Source organism: Prionailurus bengalensis, chromosome E3 (genome assembly GCF_016509475.1).
Source record: "Prionailurus bengalensis isolate Pbe53 chromosome E3, Fcat_Pben_1.1_paternal_pri, whole genome shotgun sequence".
NCBI lineage: Eukaryota > Metazoa > Chordata > Mammalia > Carnivora > Felidae > Prionailurus > Prionailurus bengalensis.
In genome coordinates, this window is record NC_057357.1 from 24,411,521 (window position 1) to 24,423,300 (window position 11,780).

The 11,780-nt window shown below is 50.3% G+C and overlaps 1 protein-coding gene across 1 annotated transcript in view; it reads right to left on the reverse strand.

The window, feature by feature from the left end:
- Positions 1–10,333, reverse strand: part of EEF2K (eukaryotic elongation factor 2 kinase) — a 63,571-nt gene extending 53,238 nt beyond the window's left edge. Inside the window, exon 1 of the mRNA XM_043560315.1 lies at positions 9,940–10,333. The gene's annotated coding sequence lies outside the window, so the exon portion shown is untranslated. The remainder of the gene's footprint in view (positions 1–9,939) is intronic.
- Positions 10,334–11,780: the final 1,447 nt, after the last annotated feature.

Consider the following 11,780-nt stretch of genomic DNA (forward strand, 5'->3'; position numbering starts at 1 on the left):
GCTAAACACATGGCCACTCAAAATAAGGTCCTTTGCAGTTAGGTGTGACCATGTGTCCAAGTTCTGGCCAAGCGGATATAAACAGACGGGCTGTTTTCAACTTTAGGGAAGAGTTTTTAAAGGGAGGGAGTGTGCCCTTCTGGACTCTTCCTCCTTCCTGCTGGCTGGAATGGAGGTGTGATGGCTGGAACTCAAGCAGCTATATTTAACCAAGAAGAAGAAACCATATGCTGTGGATGGCAGAGCCATGAGACAGAGGGAGCCTGGGGCAGCATTATCTTCCATCATGGGCCAGTATAACAGCCCTGGACTCACAATCTTCAGACTTGACTATCTCAACTTATAATATCTACTATAATTCACCCCCACACTACTTGCTAATTCTATCTAGTCCAGTAACCCCATCTCTCCCCCAAAAAGTCACATCACATCTCTTACGACAAGTCAAGGCCTGGATAGGATCAGCCTGGGAAAACCAAGGCCTTAGTCCAGAGTCCAGACTTGGCAACTACTCCCACATTCGCCCAGGAAGACTGGGCCCTGGAGGCTGCCGGATTCCCCTAGGCAGGCAAGGAGCCCTCAATGGCCCATAACTCAGCCCCACGATGCCTGTTCCAACACCAGCCAGAGCCCCGGCCTCCCAGGAATCTCCATCCGACTTGGACTTCCCTTGGCCCACAGGGGCCTGCTCCTGTTGGCAAAGAGGCTGAGACCAACAGCAGCACCCCAGCTAAGACATCAGGATTCTCTGGAAGGTTTCCTTTGCCCTTGCTCTGGAACCCACATCTTCCCCTCCGAGTCCCTGACACACCCTGGGAAAATATTTGTATAGAGAGGTAGTTGGGTGGAATTCTGAGTCAGACCCAACTTCAAGCCCCCACTCTGCCTCTTACTAGCTGTGTAACATTACCTCTCAAACCTTAGCTTCCTTGCGATAATGCGGGAGGCAGTATTCTCACTGTTAACCTCACAGCACTCGCACAGAGCAAGCACTAAGATACAGAACTATTATCATCATCATCATTTTTATTTTCCTAAATAAAGGGGGCTGAACCTTGGGTCCCAGCCACGCTGGTAACCTGGATACCTGGTTAGCAGCCAAGCCAAGCTTCTTCAGGGGTCCTGGGGGAACAGGCTATTTTAGACTCTGGCCAGAGAACCACTGCTCTTACTGAGTCTCTCTATAAAAGGTTCCTCTGGCAGTGGCTGGGACAGAAAACAATGTTTGCAATGCCCAGGTCAAGCCCTGTGGGCCAGGCCACAGTGACCTCTGGTCTTCCTTGGGGCTCCCTTCCCCCCCCCCCCCCCCCCCCCCCCCGCCCAGGGCTGTGTTGCTACCTGTAGAAGTGAACTGCCGGCCACTCCCAGGAGTCAGCATCCCAGAGCCGATATTGTCCACGTGATGTGGCCAGCGCACACACACTACCACATGCCCAGCACGGCAGAACCCACCGGGTCGTCCATTGCACCGCCCCGAACAGGGTGACTTGGGGGCCACCTTGGGTCACACACCTGTTTCTGTTCCAGGATCTGTCCCTCCCCCCCCCCCCCCCCCCCCCATGTTCCGTGATTGGAGATGCTCCATCAGGGAACAGGGTGTGTCACATGACCCAGGTCTAAGCCAATCACAGCATTCAGGCACCTGGCCACAGTGATTGGCTCACAGGTGAGCATGTGACTCAAGCTAACCAATCTGGCCCAATCCCAGGTAAGCCAGGGGTTTTAGTCTGAGAGACTAGAGAAGGTCATCCGTTTGTGTAGGATGTGAATCAGAGACAGGGGCTGAGGCCACCAGAGAACAAAGGTGATGATTGGCAGAAAGCAGAACAAGAGATTTAGAGACAAACAAATAGTGGTGATATCATTTGAGACCATGAATCCAAACATGCCTGACACTGCCCCTTTTTAGGGGGTCTGGGGATGACTTAGCTGATTATACACAAGTTTTTCTCACCTGCATTATGAAGAGTCCAAAACCCAGCCAGCACTTAGAGCCACTGTGTATTATTTCTTATAATTAAAAAAGTTTCAGTAAACCCCATGGTTAAAAATAACGGCATTTTCCTATTGAGTCCATGGTGTATGACCGTACAGGTGGGGTACTGCTCAACTTTAGTTTACAACCTTTGCAAGAGGACAGGGCAGCCCTGCTTCCCACCTCCAGAGGCAACCACTTCCAATTATTCTAGATGTTACTTCAGGTAGATACTGCCACATCCCTAAATAACATGGTTTCTCTGCCATTTCTTACTTTGCCTATTTAGGTCCTTATATATTGATTTCCTGGTGTGATAAATGAGACTTGAGCTTCCCTTGAACTTCCCACTTCCCTTCCACACTCCACCACCCCCAGACCGGCAGGTCCTCTCCTGGTTCCTTTAGATCTCATGCCAAGAATGCTGTCTTATTCCACCAAGCAGAAGGAGCTATGGGTTTCTTACAGGTTAGCATGAGTTCATCTCACCAAGGGAGGTAAGCAAAGATGTGGCTTTTGTGCTGCAAATGAGTGGTAAGAAAGAGGAAGATACTTTCGTTCCTGTGGAAGATGCGTAATTTTTACTGAAATGAGATAGATAAGTAACACATGTAGACAGCTTCCGGTGTCCCAGGTGCCACGCTATGTACTCAACATGGACTCTTATCTGGCAATGACGGGAACTGCCGGGCAAAGAAGTGCCCAGCCTGCTTGCGATGGGGTACCTTGGGGAGGAGGGGTGAGCAGGGGCAGGATGCCCTGGGCTGCAACCCCGGCTTGTTCCAAGGGTATCTTGGGCTGTAGCAGGAGTCCTCAGTTTCCTTCAAACCAGAAAGGAAAAACTATCTTGAAGACACATCTGCACTCTCGTGTTCACTGCAGCATTATTTACAATAGTCAACGTATGGAAACCACCTAAGAGATGGATGAATGGATAAAGAAAATCTGGCGTACATATACAATGGAATGTTATACAGTCTTAAAAAAAGGAAAGCAATCCTGCCATTTGCAAAAACATGAATGAACCTGGAGGACATTACGTTCAGTGAAATATGCCAGACATAGGAAGACAAACATTTTGTGATGTCACGAAAAAGAAAAGAAAACAAAACAAAACAAAAACACCCCCAAAGACACCAAAGTCATAAAAACAGAAAGTCAGATGGTAGTTGTCCAGGGCTGGGAGGTGGAGGAAATAGGAAGATGTTGGTCAAAGGGTACAAAGTTTCAGTTGTGCAAGATGAGTAAGTCCTGGGAATGTAATGTACAGCTCGGCGACTATAGTTAGTAATACTCTACTGTATACTGGAAATTCACTGAGAGAATAGATTTTTCTAAAGTTTATGTAAGTATCTCTACACCCAAAGTGGGGCTTGAACTCAAGACCTGGAGATCAAGAGTCCCATGCTCTTCAGACTGAGCCAGCCAGGTGCCCGGAGAAAAGATCTTAATTATTCTCACACAAACATAAAAAACTTAGGTAACTATGTGAGTCGATAAATATGTTAATTAGGTTCACTGTGGTAATCATTTCACAACGCATACGTATACCAAGCCGTCATGTTGGACACGTTTAATACGTAGTTTTTATTTGTCAATTATATCTCGATAAATCTGGTGGAAAAATTTAATAAAAATCAAAGCCAAAATAGGGGCTGAGAAGCTGTGCTCTGCAGCTGCAGGGCCTGGTTTGAATCCCGGCTTCCCCATTAGGAGCCAAAGTGCTGTCCTAAGGGTAAGCTGAGCCTTCCTGGAGTCTGTGTCCCCCACAGCACCTGGCCCTGGCAGGACTCAATGGTGCTAATCAAATACCTTTCTGGGCTGGGTTTTATTTATTTACTGAGGGTGGGGATAGTAACAGAGGTGACGAGCTCAGGTCGGTGTCTTATTAATGTCTATAACCCCAGCATGTGGTAGGTGCTCATGAAAAAATATTTAAACTATTGTGGAAAAATGAGAGAGTTTATATGAGAATGTCAGGATAAAAGGACTGATTTGCAGATGTCTACACCCACCTGCCCTGCCCTGAAGAACCATTCACACCAAGTTCCCACCTCCCTGCCCCTGGCACCCCACGGGCCCTCTTTCTGAAACGCCTCTCCTATCTGCTGCCAAACCCCTTGGTTCCCTTCAAAATCCAGCTCGAATTTTTACTCCTTCTAGAAAGTCTCCCCTAGGTGGTGTCCTCATCTGTGAAACAGAGGACCAACAGTACGGACCCCTGGAGATGTTTGAGGAATCAGTGAGATCCAGCATGTGATGCCTGACAGAGAACTGGAGCTCAAAAGTATTGGTTGTTATTGTGACCACCCCCCAAGCCCCACTCCCTAAGTCACTTTGCTCCTGCCAGGCTCTCCAGAAGCATTGCCATTATACCCAGAGGCTGAACATTCTATGTGGTGGGCAGAAACTGGCCCTCCAAAAGATGTCCACATCCTAATCTCCAGTATCTGTGACTATGCTCCCTTACATGGTAAAAGTCACCCTGGGAATGTGATCTTGAGATGGAGAGATTCTCCTGGAAAATCCAATGTACTGTATATAATCACAAGGGTCCTTATAAAAAGGAGGCAGGAGGGTCAGAGCTAAAGAGACATGATAATGGAAGCAGGGGTCCTAGAGAAAGATTTGAAGATGCCATGCAGCTGGCTTTGAACATGGAGAATGGGGCCACAAGCCAAGAAATGCAGTCGGTCCCTAGAAGCTGGAAAAGGCAGGGAAATAGATTTCTCCTAGAGTCTCCAGAAGGAACTGAGCCCTCGACTTTTGAACATGAAAAAAAAATTTTTTTTATGTTTATTATTGTTGAGAGAGAGAGACAGACAGACAGACAGACAGAGAGCAAGCAGGGGAGGGGCAGAGAAAGAAGGAGACACAGAATCCAAAGCAGGCTCCAGGCTCCGAGCTGTCAGCACAGAGCCCGAAGCACGGCTTGAACTCATGAACCGCGAGATCATGACCTGAACTGAAGTCGGCCGCTTAACCAACTGAGCCACCCAGGTGCCCCTTGAACTTTTTTGTAATGTTTTATTTTTATTTTTGAGAGAGAGAGCGTGAGTACGGGAGGGGCAGAGGGGGAAGCAGAGGATCTGAAGCAGGCTCTGTGCTGACAGCAGCGAGCCTGATGCGGGGCTCAAACTCACAAACCGTGAGATCACGCCCTGAACCAAAGTCAGACAGTCAACCGACTGAGTGAGCCACCCATGTGCCCCTTGACTTTTGAACTTCTGACCTCCAGAACCATAAGAAATTTGTGTTAAGCGTGTGGTGATTTGCTATAGGAGCAATGGGAAACAAATGTAGCCTAGAACAGTGGCCCTAAACACTGGGGCACTTTTGCCCCTTCAGGAGACATTTTGGCAACGTCTGGAGACGTTTTTGGTTGTCACAACCCTCCGAGTACACCTGGTATCTAGTGAATAGTGTACCGAGTGCACCAGGGATGCTGCTTGACACTCTACAGTGCACAGCACAGGCCCCACAACCCAGAAGTATTCAGCTCAGAATGTTAATAGTTCCGAGAAACCCCACTTTAGAAAGATTCTGGGGGAAGCTCTAGGAGCTTCCCCTGACCCACTCCCCCTCCTCTCCTCTTTAAAAGCAGATCTCCATGCATACCTGTCCTGGTGTTTCTTTTGAACTGAAGAATAAACTTACTCACTGATGAGAACAGCACCCCGCGGCTGAACCCAAGGAGAGAAGTCAACGTTTGCTCCACTGAGGCTCATAAAAAGATCACTGCGGCACATACGCCGTGCTTTGTGCATATAAAACTGTCATGGAGCAAAGGCAATTTTATTGTTTTAAAAATCAGAAAAACACATTTTAGAATACAAAGCACATAATAATGTCATTATAGCTTCGGTTTACAAAATGCACAAGAGAGCTTGAATTTAATTTTTAATCATTTGCTGGGCACCCTTCTCATGTACCTGGGACACTCTGTACTCCTGGCGGGTCAGACCAGGGATCCAGCGTGTCTCACTTCTCAGGGGAACTCTGTGTTTACATAGCCTCTCGGTGGCCAAACCATGTGAACGTTTGGAACAAAAGGGGCTGTGTCTTATTCCTCGCCAGCTCCGAGCCAAGAGCACAATGCCTGGCACACAGCAGGTTCTATGTAAATGCATGTTGCATGAATATTTAGAGAAAAGATGGCAAGTTCTATGGACATCATGGGCAGTGCAGGCGTGGAGTGGAGGGACTATGCCATTATAATTACAAGGCATCTGGGGCTTAGTTAGCTTGAGACATGGCTGAGATCCTGATTAGGAAAACCTGGATCATAGGGAGGCCCTTAAAAAGCACCCAGGACTACCATCTGGACCAACAGGCTTCAAGGACAAATAGACCTGGGTTCAAGTCCTGTCTCTGCCACTACTAGCTGAGTGACATTAGGCAAATTACTTAACCTCTCTGAACCTCAGCTTCCTCATCTGTAAAATTCACTCATCCTACAAAGCAGAGCAGAGTAAGCAGAGAAGGAGAGGTAAGAGAGGTGGCCAAGGGTCATAAAAAGCTGCTGTGGCATAGACAGCTAGCTCTCCACCACAGATTTGTGCTCCCCTGCTCCACCACGGACTACATTTCCCAGCATCCTGTGCATCTAGGTGGGGCCATGTGACTTCATTCAGGCCAATGGAATGTGGGCAGGAATAACTGGCGCTGCTTCCAGGCAGCCCATTTTCCACACAACCTGGTCAACTCTCCCTCAACTGCAATCCTGCCCTGAGACACGTAGCACAGAACAGATTTGCAGCATTTCAGTGTCACTTACAAAGCACTTACACCATAGTTCCTCTCAGTTCCCTGGAGGACACAGGTTCCCCATTCCCTGTGCCCTCTGCCTGGCACGCAGCCAGGCCTGCCCTCCCTACCCAACCCCTGGCCAACTGTTCTGCTCATCCTTCAGGTCTCAGTTTAGATGCGGCCTCCTCCAGGGAGCCTCCCCTGAAGCCCAGGAGGTAGGCACTATTAGCTTCATCCTACAGACAAGGAAACTGAGGAACAGAGAGGTTAAGTGACTTCCCCAAAATCACATGGCTAGAAAGTGGGATAGTTGGGTGTGAAGACAGTGTGGGCTGAATCCAGGGCTTTTACTCGCCATCACTTGCTAAATCAGTCCTTCTAAAAGTGCGGTCATGGGACCACCAGTAGCAGCAGCAGCAGAACATGGTATTTTCCAATTCTCGGGCCTCACTCCAGTCCCACTGAAGTCAACTCTGGAGGTGGGCCCAGCAATCTGTGTTTAAACAAGCTCACCAGGTGGTTCTGATAATGTGCAGTTAAGTTCCAGAACCAATGGCCTAGAGAAATTCTCTGCAGCTGACTCCACCTGTGGAGTCCTTGCTAGGGCGAGAAAGTGTCACAGCTGAAGATCTGAACACTTGTCCACCCCTCTGACTTTCTAGCCATTTGAAATGCTTCTCTGGGTGTTCCCAGCCCTACGGTTTTGGGGACCCAGAGACCGTCATCTCCTATTTTATCATCAGCATGTTAGTAACTCGCTGTTTCCTTTGTTCAGAGCCTTCTGCTTGTGCCCATCAGTCTTGTCTACAAGGGTTCAATCCAGCAACATTCAAATACCCAAGGCACTTTAGGGGCACCTGGGTGGCTCAGTTGGCTGAGCTTCTGACTCTTGATTCTGGCTCAGGTCATGATCCCAGCATCGTGGGATCAAGCCCCATATCCGGCTCCATGCTGAGCATGGAGCCTGCTTAAGATTCTCTTCTCTCTCTCTCTCTCTCTCTCTCTCTCTCTCTCTCCCCCCCACACACACACTGTCCCTCTCCCCCACTCACATGCTCTCCTCTCTCTCTCTCTCTCTCTCAAAAACAAAACAAAAAACGCTTTCATCCTGTGGTGGCCACCATAATCACCTTCTTCTAGAATATTCTGTTTACTAAGGCAACAGTCTGCAGCTTCTTGGTCAACAGAACTGATCTCTCCAACACAAAACTTTTATTTTTTAATCAGTCCAGCCAGCCGCCATTACTTTGGATATAGTCCCAACCATCAATTTTTTTTTTCTGCTTCAGCTTTAAGAACTGGGTCAGAAAGAGTGATTCCTAGAGAAGGAGCTTGAACAAATCCAAGTTTCTGCCGTTGACCTTCCATTTTCTCCCACAATGTTCTCCGTGTCCCGGCAACTGGCTGTCAATCCTGCCAAAGACTGGACAAGACTTCTTTGGGGAATCTGACCAGTGTGAGAAAAAAGGCCTTAAAGATGCCCTTCCCCAGGGAAACAGCCCAGCCCGATCGCCCGGATGCAAAGGCCACAGCCAACAAACCCCACGCACAGCCCCAGACCTTCCAAAGAGCTTACTGGAGCCCCATTCCCTTCAGCAGACATGGACCCCCAAGGGAGGCAGAAAGGGGGGTGGGGCTCTGCTCCACAGTCATTCAGGGGCCCAGACTCCTCCCGTCTGGTAGCTCTGCCCTCTCCTAGGCCCTCAGAGCCCTCCAACTCCATTGGTATATGTGGACAGAGGGGGCGGGAGGTTTTTGGGGTTCAAGCTCAAGAGGGGCACTCGCTATTTCTGCTCACATCCCATCAGCCAAAATGCAGTCACACAGCCCACCAAACTGTAAGGGAGCCTGGGAAATTCAGCCAGGTGATACCCCCAGAAGAGGGGACTAATCGCCATCTCTGCCATATTATACATTAAAAACGGTTTAAAATAAACCCAGGGCTACATCCTCAATCAGCCAAAAAGCAGTGTGCCGTCACCGAAAGCACAAAAGAGAGAAACTGTACATCACAGAATGTACACAATCGATCCTACACAATCTGAAACCATATTAAGTGATCGTTAGGCTCTGACTTTCTGCCTCCCCTGACCCCTGCAAACCCCTCTTTGAGAAGGGAACTCAAAGGAGGGAGGATGGCCATCCCAACTGTGTCACACCTGAATCCACATCGTCTAGAAGCTTTATCGTATTTGTTGAGTTAATACATGAACAAAGGAATGAATGTGTGCATACGCTATCTCTAAACCCTACCTCCTTCCACAGGCATCCTTTCCAAATCAGCTCAAACATCATCTCCTCCAGGAAGCCTCCCAGTAACCTCCCCCCCTCCACGCACCTCCACACGGTGGGCACAACTGGCTCCCACCTGCTTGCTCTAAGGGTCCGCGCTTAGTCCCTTTTGCGCATTAGTTGGCTGTTAGACAACCCTGGGCTTCGGTTTCCTCCTCTATAAAATCATAGGGCTGGACTATGTCACTCCACTTCCTGGCTGAAACTGTGGCCCCAGGCAAGCAGCGTCCCGGGCCAAGGGCCCAGAAGTCAGGCTCCCAGAGTGTCCCCACAGCACATGTAGCGGCCCCTTCCCATGCGGTCCATCTGTCACTCTAGGGGCTCAGCCGAGCTGGCTCCCCTCAGTTCTCCGCCCGGGTGCTGGCAGATCTAGGCCGGGACTTACCCAAGAGGCCTCCACCCCCGCGCCACCACTCGCCTATCAATGCCCGGCCCTCGGCGCACATGTCGGCGGAGCCTGCCAACACCCAAACTCCCTCCCGCAGTCAACAATACAGCAAGGGCGCGTCTACGCTGTCCTCGGGGTTCCAGGAATTCAGGCCTCTTGTTCAGGGGCCAGGGTAGGGCATGCGGCTCGGGGCCCCCCGCAGGAGACAGGAAGGCAGCACTGCCCCCACCCTCTACGGGCTCTGAGGAGCCCGGGGCGGAGGCCCCCAAACTGCCTCTCCCTGCCGACGTTGCCAAGTGTTTTCCCAACAGACACTACCGTTAATCTGCATGACTCCCCGCTTTTACAGAAGCAAACACAGAGTCCCAAAGAGTTGAACCCACAGAAGAAGCGCTTCACACACTCTGCGCCGCCTCCGCCCCACTTCCAGGCTCGGACCCAGCGCGCTCCGGGAGCCGGTGCACCGGGGCGCGCCAGGCCTGCAGCGCCGGATCCCGGCCCCCCATCCGCCTGGCTACACGCGGCCAGCACTTACCTCCTTCGGGCGGACAGGCACCGCAGCCGCTGCCCACGGCCGCGAAGAACCAGAGGAGTTGGCAGAGGCTCGCGGCCCGGTGCTCCAGGGTGCAGGGCGGGCGGGCCCCCCGAAAGTCCCGGGGAGCGGCGAGCAGGGCGCACCGGCAGGCGCTCCTGGGAGGCAGAGAGGGCTGCGCAGGGCGGTTGGATAGATCTCGGGGCGCGGCGGCCGCCGGCACGATCCCGGGGCGCGATGGGCCGCTGGAACGATCCCGGGGCGCTGAGGACGCGTGTCGGGGGCGGGAGCGCCGGCGACAGTCAGCGGAGCTGGGGCAGCTGCAGCGCAGGGAAACGGACGTCGGATCCCGGCAGGAGCGGGGCTGGGGCACCAGCCGGTGGGCAGGGGCGGGGCTCTGGCTCGGCGGGCGCACCGCGCAGCACTTACGTGCCCGCCCCCCGGTGGCCGCCACCGCTCCTGCAGCCGCCACGCAAGTCTCCAGGCCCCAGTGCACAATCCGCGCTGAATGCCAGCCTCCCCGCCTGCTGACTACACGGCGTCCGGACCTAATGTGGGGGGCGGTCCTAGCACCCACCCGCGAAAGGGGCGCCCTCCCGGTGGGTAATTCGAGAAGTCCTTTCCAAAATCACTAGAAATCCATCTCATTGTTTGAGTCTCCATGTGTAACCTTAAAATATTTTTATCCGAAATTGTTTTTTCCCCTGATTTCTTCTTTGTTAAAACGTAGGCACTTAGGACAATTGCAGCTATTTGTGTGATTATTTGATTAGTATCCCCTGTAGACGTTCCTTACCATTCCAGTAAATTGCCGTATTCCTAACTCTCAGGGCTCGGCATATAGTAAATGTTTAATAAACACCTGTGGAATGAATGGATAAATATAGAAAGGTATAAAAAAGAAAGGATACAAAACGTGTGATAACTACTGTGAACATGCTGATACTATATCCTTCCAGATACTTTTCTAATAAACTTTTAGAAATTTCACAGCTCTTACTTCAGATATAATTTCAGATATAAAAATAATAAGTGATATTTATTGAGTGATTTATCTCATTCCAGTTTCACACCAACCCTGTGAGTAGGTTGCATTAGCTCTATTTCACAGATCATAAAACTGAGGCTTACATAGATTTTTTTTTTTTTAAGTTTTACTTATTTAAGTAATCTCTAACACCCAACATGGGGCTCAAACTCACCACCCCAAGATCAAGAGTGGTGCACTCCTCCAGCTGAGTCAGCCAGGCACCCCTGCCCAAGAGATTTCTAAGGTGGCTCCTCTTGGCAAAGGGCATCTATATTACAGGAGCTGGAGGGCATGCTGAGTCTTTGCTCAGGTGAGGCCCAGCAAACACAGAGACCACAGGTGCAGGCAGACCAGAGACAGACAATGATATCTGGGTATACATGTAAGTATATTCACATTTTTCTAAGGAAGAGTGACTCCTTTCTCTTGCTCCTTTCCCTGGGTGACACTAGCTTGTGAACATGTTTTCGTAGTCAAGAGCCACCTGTCATTTGTAACGCTTGCTTTGGTATATGGGGGGATGTAGTAGGCGCTGATATTTTTACAGGACACTCACTTTGTGCAAGTGACTGTGGTAAGTAACTGCTTTACAGGATTAGCTCTTTGATTACCATCCCAATGCTCTTATTGTCCCCACTTCATACACAGACTGAGACAGGTTAAAGGACTTTCCCAAGGTTACACAGTCAATGGCAGACCCAGGATTTGACCCAGGCATGAGTATACACTGGCCCCTCAAGTGTCCTGTCCCTAAGCCTTGACTCTGCAGTTTTTGAGGTCCCTGAACATTCAGAGTCCCCTGAGAGAGCAAAGG